Genomic DNA, 15,108 nt, shown 5'->3' with positions numbered 1-15,108 from the left:
TAGATAGACTAGTATGTTGTTTGACAAGATAACCACATCTCATTGGTTATAAGTATGGGGATACTGAAGTCAATACATAGGTACATGTGAGAGTACATGGTACTGGACAGACCCACAGTGAGATTCTTCATGTTTAATAAAGTCATAAGAAAGACTCACAGTGATAATGGTGTAACGATCCTTTGACTTGAAATCATTATATTTCTATACGAGGATTAATATACTTTGACTACATTAAAAGTTACTTTTGATCGGGTGATGATAAAAGTGGACATCGGGTATATCATGAGTCGTATGAGAAATATGAATGATAGATAAAGGATTTAACCCTCCTATAATTAGGAGAGATATTATTGGCCTCTTGATTGAGTGAGATTATAAAAGCATGGCCATGCTCAAATAATGATTTGTTTCAATAATCTACTCATGCATCAAGTAAACCCAGATTAAATGTTGAAGAGGATGACTAAATACATGCCTCGAGTTTAATCTATAATATGTATGGTTAAAGGGATTATATTACACGGAAAAACATTAATCACGAAAGGTTTTATCTAATCACGATTTAATTATTGTTTAATTGGGTAACAATGATGTATTACTAGATACCGCTCATTGTTTATAATTTTATTAGAGAATAAAATTATTGCCAATTAAATAATAGCCTATAGGGTCGCACAAATAGAGCACTTAATGGAATAGTTAATTTAAATTATGGATTTAAATTAATTGATGATTATTTGAATTTTATTATAATTAAGTAAGACTTAATTGAGATAATATAAATTCGAATTAAAAGGAATGTTTTTGCCCATAATAATTAAGTATGACTTAGTTATTAATTAAATAATAGAAATTCGTTTTTATTATTTAATCCAATACCTACTAGGGTTGGGCTTTGCTATTATGGGCCTTTTTAATCAGTCATTATAAATAGATAATGAGAGGTTAAAGAGGCTTGAACGTTTTTTAAGAAAACCCTAGCAGCAAAGAGAGGCAGAGGCAATTCAGATCGTCAAGAAGGAGGCTAGTACATCCATTCCGTAGTCAAGTTCGTGAGACGTTCTTGAAGGTGCTCGTGTGGATACCATAGAGGTGTTTCTCCGAGAGGTAGACACAAAGCGTGATAGCTAGGATCTCCGTTGAGTTCGTAAAAGTTAATCTCTTGAAAGGTATGATTCGTTATCTCCATAATCTGCCCATAATTATACATGGATCCTGTTTTTGGGTTTCGAATTTTTGTTTTATTTACGTTTATCCGCTGCGTTTTATGCCTTCGGAACCCAACAATAAGTACTTACAGGATTAGAGTTTAAGTCATCAGAATTTACAGAGTCAGAATTTAAGTCTTCATTTTCAAATCTCAGCTGATCGTGATCATTGAAATCTTCAAGTCCAGTAATCTTCTTATCATCAAAAGATACATTGATAGATTCCATGACAACCCTTGTTCTTAAATTTTAGACTCTGAAGGCTTTTGTGGAAAGTGGATATCCAACAAAAATTCCTTCATCAGCTTTTAGATCAAATTTTGACAGTTGTTCAGGATGAGTCTTAAGAAAAAAACACTTACATCCAAATACATGAAAGTATTTCAGATTTGGCTTCTTTTTCTTCACCATCTCATATGGTGTTTTTCCATGCTTTTTTATGAGTGTTGCATTCTGTGTAAAACAAGCAGTCTGCACAGCTTCAGCCCAAAAGTAGGTTGGCAGCTTTGCTTCATCAAGCATAGTTCATGCAGCTTCAATGAGAGTCTTGTTCTTTATTTCTACAACTCCATTTTGTTGTGGAGTTCCAGGTGCAGAAAATTCCTGTTTGATTTCATGCTCTTTGCAGAACTCTTCCTTGATTGAATTCTTGAACTCAGTGCCATTATCACTTCTTATAATTTTAACAGAATCTTTGACCAACTTATTCAGCTATCTGACATGATCAGTTAGAGTAAATGCAGTTTCATTCTTCTTGTGCAAGAAGTACACCCAAGTGTACTTGTGAACTCATCCACTATAACCATAACATATTTCTTCTTTGCAATAGACATGACATTGACTGGACTAAGTAGATCAACATGCAGTAGGTGATAAGGCTCAAGAATTGATGACTCAATTTTTCTCTTGAAAGATGATTTTCTTTGTTTTGCCTTTTGACATGAATCACAAAGGCCATCAGGAGCAAATACTGATTTTGGTAGTTCTCTCACAAGATCTTTCTTTACAAGCTCATTTATGTTGTTGAAGTTCAAATGAGAGAGTCTTTTGTTCCAATTCCAGCTTTCTTCAATTGATGCTTTACTAAACAGGCAGATTGCAGAACCATCAGGACTTGTTGAAAGTCTGGCTTCATAAATATTACCATGCCTGTAACCTTTCAGAACCACTTTTCCTGTAGAATTGCTTACAATTTCACAGTGTTCTTCAAAGAAATCATCATGATAACCTCTGTCACATATTTGACTCACACTTAGCAGATTGTGTTTAAGTCCTGAGACAAGAGCTACTGTTTCAATGATGACATTCCCAAGATTAATATTGCCATATCCCAGAGTTTTTCCCATGTTGCCATCTCCATAAAAAACTTCTGGGCCAGCTTTCTCCACAAATTCTGAAAGCAGTGCTTTATTTCCAGTCATATGTCCTGAACATCCATTATCCACTACTAGGATGTTTCTCCTGTTGCCCTACAATCACAAAGACCACTAATGGTTAGTTTTAAGGACCCAGACTTGCTTGAATCCTTTGGCCATTTTAAGTTTGTTAGCATTTGCAGCGGATTTAATATCAGAGTTTATGCTAACATGTTGTTTATCAGAACTTATATCAGACTTTGCATCAGATTTTACACTAGAAGGAATTAAAGGAACTTTCTTCAAAGAAGGTTTTATTTGATAATAATCATAGTATAAACTATGATATTCCTTACAAGTATAAATAGAATGCCATAAACTTTCACAATAAAAACAAGGATTTTGTGGCTTAAACCTAACAGACTGACTCTTAACTCCTGACTTAGGAGGTAAAGAGTTTATATTCTTATTCTTCCTGCAAAAAGAAGCAAGATGGTTATAGTTTCCTCAGTTATAACATTTCTTTCTAGGAGCATTAGGAGCAGGCATATAATTATTACTTTTATTCACACCTTCCTTTCCATTCCTATGTTTCCTAGATGCCTTAACCTTTTTGACATTTCTTATTTCTTTTAGCTTATGCTTAAATGCTTCTTTGTCATTAAGCCTATGTTGACTTTAGCTGGTTTATCCTATTTTAATTTGTCAGAAGTTGACTTCTCCTTAACTTCTGTCACAGACTCTTTCATCTTTTCAATCTCAGACTTTACAGTTTTAGCTACAAACGTAACATGATTTACCTTTGGCTTAACAGTTTGTTTAACAACAATTGGCTCAATTTATTTAGTTCCTTTTTCACTTTTATCATCTCCATAACCTAAGCCCTCTTTCCAGTTTCCACTACTTAATACATTCTGAGCTGTTCTGCCAGAGTTAGTCCAAATCCTGATAATCTCTTTTTCTTTTTCTAACTCAGTTTTGAAAGATTTATTCAATTTTAGCAATTCATCTCTAACATAAAAAGCATCATCTCTTTCACATATTAAAGTTTGATCTTTGTAGCTAATAAACATGGTTTTAAGATATAATCTCAACTCAGTAATATCATCAGTATGAAAGGCATAAGTTGTTTGAGGTACCTTTAATTCAGCAGTTTCAGGGCTGCCATTAGCATTTGCCATTAAAGCATAGTTCACCTCATCTTCAGAATCTGAAGAGTCTGTCTAGCTTTTCTTCTTTGTGACAAGTGCATTTCCTTGGTCACTTTTTCCTTTCTTGCAGTCAGGAGATATGTGGCCTCTTTCACAATAGTTGTAGCATTTGACTTTTGAGTTGTCTCCTCTGTCAGACTTTGCACTTTGGCCTTCATACTTTCTGAACCCTTTCTTATCAGTACTTCCACCTTTCTTGAAAAACTTCTTTCCCCTTCTGAATTTCCTGTAGGCGATCTTTGTGATACCCTTCACCATAAGAGCACACAATTTCATCATCTCTTCATCAACATCTATTTAAGGTAAACTTTAAGTTTCTGAATCATCATCATCAGAACTTGATGATTCTGAATCAGACTTTGTGATGAGAGCTTTTCCTTTGCCTTTCTTTAAGACAACCACTTTGGGGAATTCCTCCTCAGACTTAAGAGAACCTGTCCTTGACTTTCTCCCTTGTCTCTTGCTTCTTTGATCCATCTCAAGTTCATAAGTCTTGAGCATACCATAAATTTCATCAAGAGTAGTTTCATCAAGAGCATAATTGTCTCTTATAATAGTAGCCTTCAAATCCCAACTTTCAGGAAGAGCTAAAAGGAATTTTAGATTTGAATCTTCAAGATCATATTCCTTATCCACCAGTGACAGATCATTCAAGAGTTTGACAAACCTATCATATAAGTCAGTTAATGACTCATCACTTTTTGAGTCAAAGTGCTCATACTCTTGAGTGAGTATAGTCATCATGTTCTTCTTAATTGCATCAGTTGCCTGGCATCTTGTCTCCAAAGCATCCCATATCTCCTTTGCAGTCTTGCAATGAATTACCCTGTTTGGCATGACATTATCAATGGCACTATGCAGCAAATGCATTACCATTGCATCCTTGGCAATAGATGAGATATCTTCAGCTGTATACTCACTTTTCTCCTTTGGTATGGTCTTTGCTAGATGATCTGCAACTACAACAGAGAGCTTGGTTGGCTTATGCGGTCCTTCATTAATTCTGTCAAGGTATTCTGGATCTGTAGCTTCGAGAAACATAGCCATCTTCACTTTCCATATGGGGTACTCAGAAGGTCTCAGTATGGGAACCCTAATATTCTCATATCGACTGTCGATTTAAGTCTTTTAAGTTTCTTCAGTTTTGGCGGGCTTGGTTGGATTTTCTGCTTCTTCGGACATGATTGTTTTGGATCTTTACTGTATGTGTGTTAACAGACAGGCTCTTATACCACTTTTTAGGTCACAAAACACTGTAGAAGGGGGTTGAATACAGTGTAGAATACAATCAAATCAATTTCGAACACAAGTAACAGTAAACATATATATTCGATATAATAAACTCTGTTACAATGGAACTGTTCTCCCTCAGTGATGAACAAATATCACGAGAGCTGCTAGGTTACAATGTATGATCTTCTCGATAACGATAACACATATAGTGTATATTGTAAATTTCACTAACAAATATTACAATATAGAGGCAAGTATATATAAAATTTAGCAAGTCCAGGCCAAGACCACAGTTAACAAAACAAAGCATGTATGTAAACAAAATTAGTAACTGAAATAACGAAGAGAATAACGAAGATGTACCCGAAACCATAGCTTTCAAACGTGTCTGAAAATAATGGTGCACAGATACAAAATGCCAAGAAAATACGATCACAGTTGAGTCACCAGGCCTTGCTCGAAGCCCTGGCTGTTCTTGAAGAGAATATTGCCCCTACCTGCTGCATTTGGAATGCGTACAATATCTCCACCAGGATAAAATAGCTCGGAGTTTGTGTTAACAGCAATAACAAAACCTCCACCTCGACTTGCACCTCAGTCGTCGGAAAACTAAACTAACAGCACCTCGAACTTGTGTTTTTGGGAGAGAAATACAGAGAGGAAGAAGAGAAGAGAATGTTGTGTGGTGTAAATATTACATTCACTTTAGCCTCTATTTATAGGAGAGGAAAAGTGAAACTGCCCACATAATTAAAATATGAATTAAACTGCTCCATTAATAAATAAAATCAAAACTGATCAGATATTGAATTTAAAATATTTGTAACAGTTTTTTTCACTTAACACCCACATTATTATCAGATTTATATTTTAATTCAATATATCAGTTACAGATAAGATTATATATGCATGTTCAGTTTCAATGAATTAGACCAAGCCCATTAACAAAGTGACTTAGCCTAATTTAGTATCGAATCCAGCCCAACAATTATAATAATAATAATAATAATAATAATAATTCAGTCACTGATAAATAAATTTGAATTAAAATTAATTCTCAAATAAATTTATATCCTCGCCCAGGTCGCCTCACGTACGCGAGATGCCGAGACATTCGCCCAAATCGCGGTCCGGTCCGGTGCGTGGCGTGGCGTGGCATGGCGGGGCGGGCCGGCGGCGCGCGCGCGTGTGCGTGAAGCACACAACAACACAATGGACCATCACACACCTTAGTAGTTGTATACTACACATGTGTGTGATACCATATAAAGCACACAACCCCCTTTATTTATTTCAATGTGGGACAAACAGTCTCAAAAATTCCAAGCTTTTCCAAACTACTTTCAACTCTCATTTCATATGGATTTCATTAAGAAAATTCTTAAAACCATACATGAAAATTTAAGTTCAAATATCATTGAACAATTTCCAATCATTAGATTTTAGGATTAACATCAAGAACATAATTAAATTAAGCTCTAAAATCCTAATTTTCTAACAATCCCCCACAAATCCATACAGAAATGCGATTAATTTTCCATCATGACTTGTTTTTTAGAGTCGGTACCCTTTCGGGTTTAAACCCTCCTAATTCCTCTACTTCAATGGCTATCAGATTCAGATGGAATGTTTCACCTTGAATCTTAATCCGTTTAGTATAACCATATTCCATAGACGACGACAAGTCAAATGCTATGATGCAAATCTACGGCTTTGAGACATTAATGGTCATGTCTCGATCCTGTTCGCCGAATGCTTCAAGGATTAACCCTATCCTCTAATTGCGACCACACAATCACATTCGCTTAGCTGGGCATCTCCAGAGATATACTGCCTCTATCTCGTCAAATGGCTTGACCCCATTCAGAGTTTTAACACTCTTGCTTTTCTAGCAGTGTCAGTACCTTCTAGGTTTACAGGGGATAGACTCAGATATTATAGTATCATCTATGTAGCAAAGGTACTACCAATTCATCCTTACATCTTGTTATTACCCATTGAATACACTTTGAGGGATCTCCTCTCATGTGTATTGGGTTTTCACTGTTGATGAATTATGATGGGTTGACAGTCCAATCCCCAACCTTGACTTCAGGACCACTACAGGTTCCAGTCCTTTAGTAAGAGGATCAGCTATATTATTTTGAGTTCCTATGAACTCTATAGCAATGATCCTATCAGTCACTAAACCCCTTATAGACTTGAGTCTAACTTGGATGTGTCTCTTAGTTTTAGCATTATGCTTTTTACTGCTAATCTTGTCGATAGTTGTTCGACTATCACAGTGAATAGCAATAACAGGAAGTGGTCTGCTTACTACAGGTATCACAGACATAAGTCCATGTAACCATTCAGCCTCCATCCCTGTGGCATCAAGTGCACACAACTCAGCCTCAAAAGTAGACCGAGTAACTATAGTCTGTCTGCTTGACTTCCAGGATATTGCTCTACCAGCCAAGGTGAACACGTATCCAGTTACTCCATTGGAACCAGACTTCTTAGCTATCCAACTTGCATCACTGTACCCTTCAAGCACACCAGGGAATCTCCTGTAGTATAAACTAAGGTACATTGTGCCTTTTAGATATCTAAGTACTCTATCAAGAGTATCCCAATCAGTTCTGTTTGGACAACTTGTATATCTAGCCAACTTAGACACAGAATATGAAATATCTGGTCTAGTACAGTTAGCAAGATACTGCAAGCTCCCACTAATTTGAGAATACCTTATCTGAGACACAGGCACTCCTGAAGTATTCTTGACAAGGGCAACTTTCGAATCATAGGGTGTACTAGCGATTCCACACTGTGAATAACCATATTTCTCAAGTATAGATTTCTCTATATAATGAGATTGAGTCACGGTTATTCCTTCCGTGGACTGAATCAGTGATTCCAAGAATCACACTTGCCTCACCCATATCCTTCATTTCAAAATGCCTTTTCAAGAATTCTTTAGTCTCGTTAATAATCTCAATATTGGTTCCAAACAGTAAAATGTCATCCACATATAGGCACAAAATAACACATTCATTACCTTTAACTTTAGTGTAGACACACTTATCACTTTCATTAATCTTATAACTGAAAGGCAATACAGTTTCATCAAATTTTTTATGCCAATCTCTGGGAGCTTGTTTCAAGCCATAGATGGACTTGATCAACTTACATACTTTCCTTTCATTTCCAGATGCAACAAATCCCTCAGGCTGATCCATATAAATCTCTTCTTCAAGTTCACCATGATGAAAAACCATTTTTACATCCATTTGATGGATGATAAGACCATGGACTGAAGCCAATGCTATAAGCATTCAGATTGTTACCATTCTTGTAACCGGAGAGTATGTATCAAAGTAATCAATTCCTTCCTTTTGCTTAAAACCCTTAGCTACCATTCTAGCTTTGTACTTGTCTATTGAGCCGTCAGGGTTCAACTTCCTTTTAAAGACCCATTTGCACCCAATAGTAGAACACCCATGAGGGAGATCAACCAACTCCCATGTTCCATTAGACACAATAGAGTCAATTTCACTCTTTACAGCGCCCTTTCAGTGCCTTGACTCAGAAGAATCCATAGCTTGTCGGAAAGTTAAAGGTTCGTCCTCGATATTGTAAGTGATGAAATTACCTCCAAAATCCTTGACTACCTTTGCACGCTTACTTCTCCTTGGTTCCTCTAGTTCCTTAGGAATAGAGCTACTACTAGGTTCCGCCCCCACATTTGTCATCTTTTCCACACGATCAGGAATAGAACTTGATGTGTGAGTAGGATCTTCCTCAGAAGTCGTTTCAGGTATTCCAGTCTTCATAGGGTAGACATCCTCAAAGAATGTCGCATCTCAAAATTCAACTATCGTATTTACCACTATACCATCTATGTCATATTTTAACACTAAAATCTCATAGTTGTAGTGGTTTCAAGATAGCCCAGAAAGATACAGTCAACAGTCTTTGGACCTAGTTTCTTTCTCTTGTGTTCAGGAACAAGCACCTTAGCAAGGCACCCCCACACATGAAGATACTTAAGACTAGTCATCCTGCCTTTCCATAACTCCAAGGGTGTCTTATCCATGTGTTTCAGAGGGACTCTATTCAAAATATGGCAAGCCATATTTAGAGCCTCTCCCCACATGTATTTAGGCAACCCAGAGTTAATAAGCATACTATTAATCATATCTTTAAATGTTCTATTCTTTCGCTCAGCAACCCCATTAGACTCAGGTGTGTATGGTGGAGTAACTTCATGAACTATACCATTGTTTGCACAAAATTCATTAAAAGCATTACTCGTATACTCACCACCTCTATCAGATCTCAACCTTTTAAGTAACTTACTAGTTTATTTTTCTACTTCAGTTTTATATATAATGAATTTACTAAGTGCTTCATCCTTATGTCTAAGTAAATAAACATAACAGTATATACTACTATCATCTATAAAAGTAATGAAGTATCTAAACTGGTCCTTGGTCAACACACCACCAAATTCACAAATATCAGTGTGTACTAAATCTAACAAGTCTGAATCCCTAACAACGTTATGAAAAGGTTTCCTTATTTGTTTACCAGACACACATACTTGACATTTAGAATTCTTTTCTATGGTATGTTTTGGAATCAACTCTAAGTTCATCATGTTCTTAAGAGCACCAAAGTTTAAATGACCTAGTCTAGCATGCCATATATTTGAGGATTCAATACAGTTAACAGAAGGAATAATATTATTATTCAAATTTCCCAAAACGGGATCCACATTAATAACAAATAAACCATTTGACAAGTAACCCTTGCCAAAGAATGTACCAGTATGAATAAGAACTACTTTATTACATTTGAACGAAATTTCAAAACCACTAGAAACTAAACAGCTTCCACTTATTATATTTCTACGCATGTCGGGAACATGATGCACTCTCGTTAGAGATAAAAATACATCCTGAAGGGAACTTCAGATCCATATTTCTAACTCCATGTACTTGAGCAGCACTAGCATTCCCCATCTTCACAGTCAGGCTATGACTCTGTTGATAAGATACAAATAAACTAATATCAGCACAAATATGTACATTAGCTCCACTATCTATCAACCATTTATTTAAAAAATAGGTAGAAAATATTACAGGGTTGTAGGATACATACCGGTCAACGTCGGTTTCAAAAGTCGTAGCCTCACCAATGACCATGTTCACTACAGGCCCGCTTGCGATTCCAAGCACGACATTCGCTTGCGCTACCTCGGTTTTTTTTTGCTTTCTTCATAGGGCAGTACTTACTCCAGTGCCCAACCTGCCCACAAGACCAGCATGATTTGTTTGCCTTGGGTTTCTTGGCCTTGTCCTTGTCACTCTTAGGTTTATTACTATTAGCTTTCTTAGCAAAGGCCTTCCTCTTCTGTCCTACAGTTGTTATGTTTACCTTCGAGATGTCCAACATAAGGTTGGTCCAGGTGATCTCTCCTTTCTGTCTTTTCAGGGAGAGAGAGAACTCTTCCCAAGACTTCGGGAGCTTTTCAATCACACTCATCACCTTGAACTTCTCCGGGAGGTCCATTCCAGACTCCTTCAAAGCATGCACTATCATCTCGAACTCATGCACCTGCTCAGTCATGGACTTATTGTCCACCAGCTTGAACTCGAGGAACCTTGCCACAGAATACTTTTCTAGACCTTGTGAGTCAGTATTATGTGCCTGGTCCAGCTTCTCCCAGAAGAGTTTTGCGGAGTAGGTATCAGAAGAGTAGACATCAAACAAACTGTTTGTTAGTGCCGCCAGAATGGCCGCCCTAGCCACTCCATCCTTCTCAGCCCACTTCGCAAAAGCCTTAACTCTGTCAGCCTTTTCTTGATCCACTACTGATTTCTCATATTCCACAACCGACCACATACCCTTTATAGTCAGCCACAACTTCATCCTTTTCTGCCAGCGAGAAAAGCCAATGCCACAGTTGAATTTCTCCGGTAAACCGGTTAGTTCAACAGCTTGTGGGAAACTATAGGTGGTCCAATCAATGGCCCCAGCAGTTGCACCCGAACCGCTACCACCACCAACGATAACCTCACTTTCTTTAACCATTATGCTAAATTCTAAATAACTAATATTCTCTTCAAGAATGTTATAAATTTCACTAACAAATATTGCAACATCGAGGCAAGTATATATAAAATTTAGCAAGTCCAGGCCAAGACCACAGTTAACAAAACAAAGCATGTATGTAAACAAAATTAGTAACTGAAATAACGAAGAGAATAACGAAGATGTACCCGAAACCATAGCTTTCAAACGTCTCTGAAAATAATGGTGCACAGATACAAAACGCCAAGAAAATACGATCACAGCTGAGTCACCACACCTTGCTCGAAGCCCTGGCTGTTCTTGAAGAGAATATTCCCCCTACATGTTACGTTTGGGATGCGTGCAATATCTCCATCAGGATAAAACAGCTCGGAGTTTGTGTTAACAACAGCAACAAAACCTCCACCTCGACTTGCATCTCAGTCACCGGAAAACTAAACTAACAGCACCTCAAACTTGTATTTTTGGGAGAGAAATGCAGAGAGGAAGAAGAGAAGAGAATGTTGTGTGGTGTAAATATTACATTCACTTTAGCCTCTATTTATAGGAGAGGAAAGTGAAATTGCCCACACAATTAATATATGAATTAAACTGCTCCATTAATAAATAAAATCAAAACTGATTAGATTTTGAATTTAAAATATTTGTAACAGTTTTTTTCACTTAACACCCACATTATTATCAAATTTATATTTTAATTCAATATATCAGTTACAAATCAGATTATATATGCATGTCCAGGTTCAATGAATTAGACCAAGCTCATTAACAAAGTGACTTAGTCCAATTCAGTAAATAAATTTGAATTAAAATTAATTCTCAAATAAATAAAATCCTCGCCCAAGTCGCGTCGCGTACGCGAGACGCCGAGACATTCGCCCAAATCGCCCTTCGACCCGGTCCGGTACGGTGCGGTGCGGTGCGGTGCGGTGCGTGGCGTGGCGTGGCGTGACGGGGCGGTGGCGCACGCGTGTGTGTGTGCGTGTGAAGCACACAACAACACAATGGACCATCACACACCTTAGTAGTTGTATACTACACATGTGTGTGATACCATATAAAGCACACAACCCCTTTTATTTATTTCAATGTAGGACAAACATTCTCAAAAATTCCAAACTTTTCCAAGCTATTTTCAACTCTCATTTCATATGGATTTCATTAAGAAAATTATTAAAACCATACATGAAAATTTAAGTTCAAATATCATTGAACAATTTCCAACCATTAGATTTTAGGATTAACATCAAGAACCTAATTAAATTAAGCTTTAAAATCCTAATTTTCTAACAATGTAAACCTATGTATGTGTTTATATAGTACACAGTTACAAGATAACTTCTAATTGATATGGAATATAATTCGGTCTCCTAAAATATATCAATCAGATATCTTTTACAATTCTTTAAGTCCTCTAACTCTTTCCATGCATATCTCCTTTTTGTATTAGTCTTGATCTTCTTTCCTGTAAATCAGCTTACTTCCTTTACTGTTAGTCCTCCCGTACTTAACTTCTGATATCCATCTTCTGATATTTATCTTCTGATAATCTAAGTTCTGATATCCTTAAGTTATGACTTCTAGTAAGTACTGATTTCAGTAAGTACTGATTTCAGTAAGTACTGATATTTTTTGTTAAGATCTGAAAACTAAACATGAAACATATTAGATATGATATCTCAAATATATCTAACAGGGTATTTTATATATGAGATACTCTACTGACAAACAGTTGGGTATCGATTCAAGTTGATCAATTTTTCAAAAAATGATCATTTTTACTAATTTTATATAAAATATAGGCTAAACTTATCTTTCAAACCTTAAATATCAGTAAATGGTTTTTTTTGCCCAAATATCAATAAATGGTTGGAATCTCTAGTTTAAAGTTTTTTATATTGGTTTTTTTTATGAATATGTCCCATTTTAAAAACCCATTTATAAATATATCCCTTTTATAATATTATTTGTAAATATGTCCCGTTTTCAATTTTTTTAACTATTTTATATTAATCATAGTTAATTTTACTATTTCATATTTTTAAATGAAATGTTTAACCTTTACTTAAATATCATATTTAATATGTTACTATTTCATTATCTAAAATAATTGGTTACTTAAATATCAATATTTTTATATTATTTTTTTTGGTCAAGCAGTACTAAGATTAACAATAAGGTTATGTCTAAGATCACGACATTATATACCTAGTTTCAAATCAACAAAAATTAACTAACAACATATTTTATGATCAGATGTTATTACGTCGTAATAAAAACTTAATATATTATTGGATTTTTTAATGAAGAGGAGAGAGAAGAGATTGAGATAAAGAATTTTAAGTCACCCCAGTATTTCAAGAAAATTAATTTAAAAGTGTGGATCTGCCATGATAATTGAATCTTATTGCCACGTACATTATATTATTAAAAACCTTTTAGTCAATTCAAGTATAAAAAATATAATTAGTTACATGTATATGAGTTATATAAGTGTTAAAATTTAACCCTGGGATATTTTTATAATTATTGAAAAAGATGAGATATATTTGTAAAGTAACCTATTAATTTGGGATATATTATACAAATTCCCTTTTATATTTTATTCTACAATATAAAAAAAGGGTTTTTATATTTTATAGTTTACTCTGTGTTGTTGGAGGAATTTCGTAACAACACGAAATCGGAGGGTTGCTGGAATATTAGAGCAATTTGTGTGTAGTTGTGAGATTAGGGTTTATGAAAAAGAGGGGCTGGACTTGGGAGGTGTCTCGATTTGTCTCGTTGTATCGGATCCCTTTGCCAAGATGCCTGCGTACCAATTTATATTGGATCAAGCCTACGCAGTTCTGTGAAATTTGGGCTTATCCCTAAGAGACTTTAGGGATAAGTTTCGTTAATGTGGTAATTACCGATTTTATCTGATTTAATCTGAGCGTTGTGATATCTTCCTGATTTGAAGAATATCGTTGAGAGATATTTTCCGTTATTGATTTATTAGGATTGATTCTTTCCTCGTTTCGGAGAGAGGATAACTTGGGGCTTAAGCAATTAATTATTAGCCGTAATTAATAATTAACAAATTACGGAATTATTAAAAAGTATTTGCCATGCCAAAACGTGGCATAACAACTACCCCCCAGTTCTTCAGTGTAGCTTGCTGCAGTGGAGAACTAAATATTCTTCAATCGCTGAAACAACTAAAAATCGGAGTTTAGTAAATAACATAGAGCACCTTCGTGCTCAAAACAATTATGCGAATGCACGTGCGAGACCATGCAAGATCCGAAAAAGATACATATTTCCCTTGTTTGTGGTTGTGCGAGCACAAATTTATAAATCCATTGCGAACAATGATGTTAAGTTGGACCTTGACGTACACACTTCAAGATAGATATAACAGTCGATTGTAAAATTGTATTATTGAGGTGAACTGCTAGTATTATATGAATGTAACAAGATCAACAAACATGCCTTCAGCAAAAGATAAGGCGGAACTCCCGACCTTCAATCTCTTTCTGTACTTAAGATAAGGTGAGCTCGCACCTTGAATCTCTTTCCATACTTGAGATAAGGTGAGCTCGTACCTTCAATCTTTCCGTTTGTAATCTTTCTGCCTATCTAGGCGCAAGGTGTCAACAATACAAGTTCACAATCGGTAGTGTATATCATTCCAAGTGGTTGTCTCAGCTACCAAACATAGCAATTCCCATTCACAAGTTTGAAAATATTTTTCGACATATATGTATTATCGCGACAGTATATGCAAAATATTTTAAACGCAATTCAAACATAATAAATATGCCAATTTAAAATTGTCACGATATTTATTTTTCCCAAAAATAATGCTCTTTCTTAAATATTTTCCCAAAATTATGCATCTCGCATATATAATTTATTTTTCCAAAAGATGCAGCTCGTACGATCTTCTAAAAATCCACAATTCTCTCAAATAAATATCTCGTACGATTTTTTCCCAAAATATGTGTGTCGTCCAAAATTAAGATGACGCAATAATTTTAC

The sequence above is a fragment of the Apium graveolens genome, chromosome 9 (assembly GCF_009905375.1).
Source record: "Apium graveolens cultivar Ventura chromosome 9, ASM990537v1, whole genome shotgun sequence".
Classification (NCBI taxonomy): domain Eukaryota; kingdom Viridiplantae; phylum Streptophyta; class Magnoliopsida; order Apiales; family Apiaceae; genus Apium; species Apium graveolens.
Note: the sequence above shows the minus strand (reverse complement) of the source record.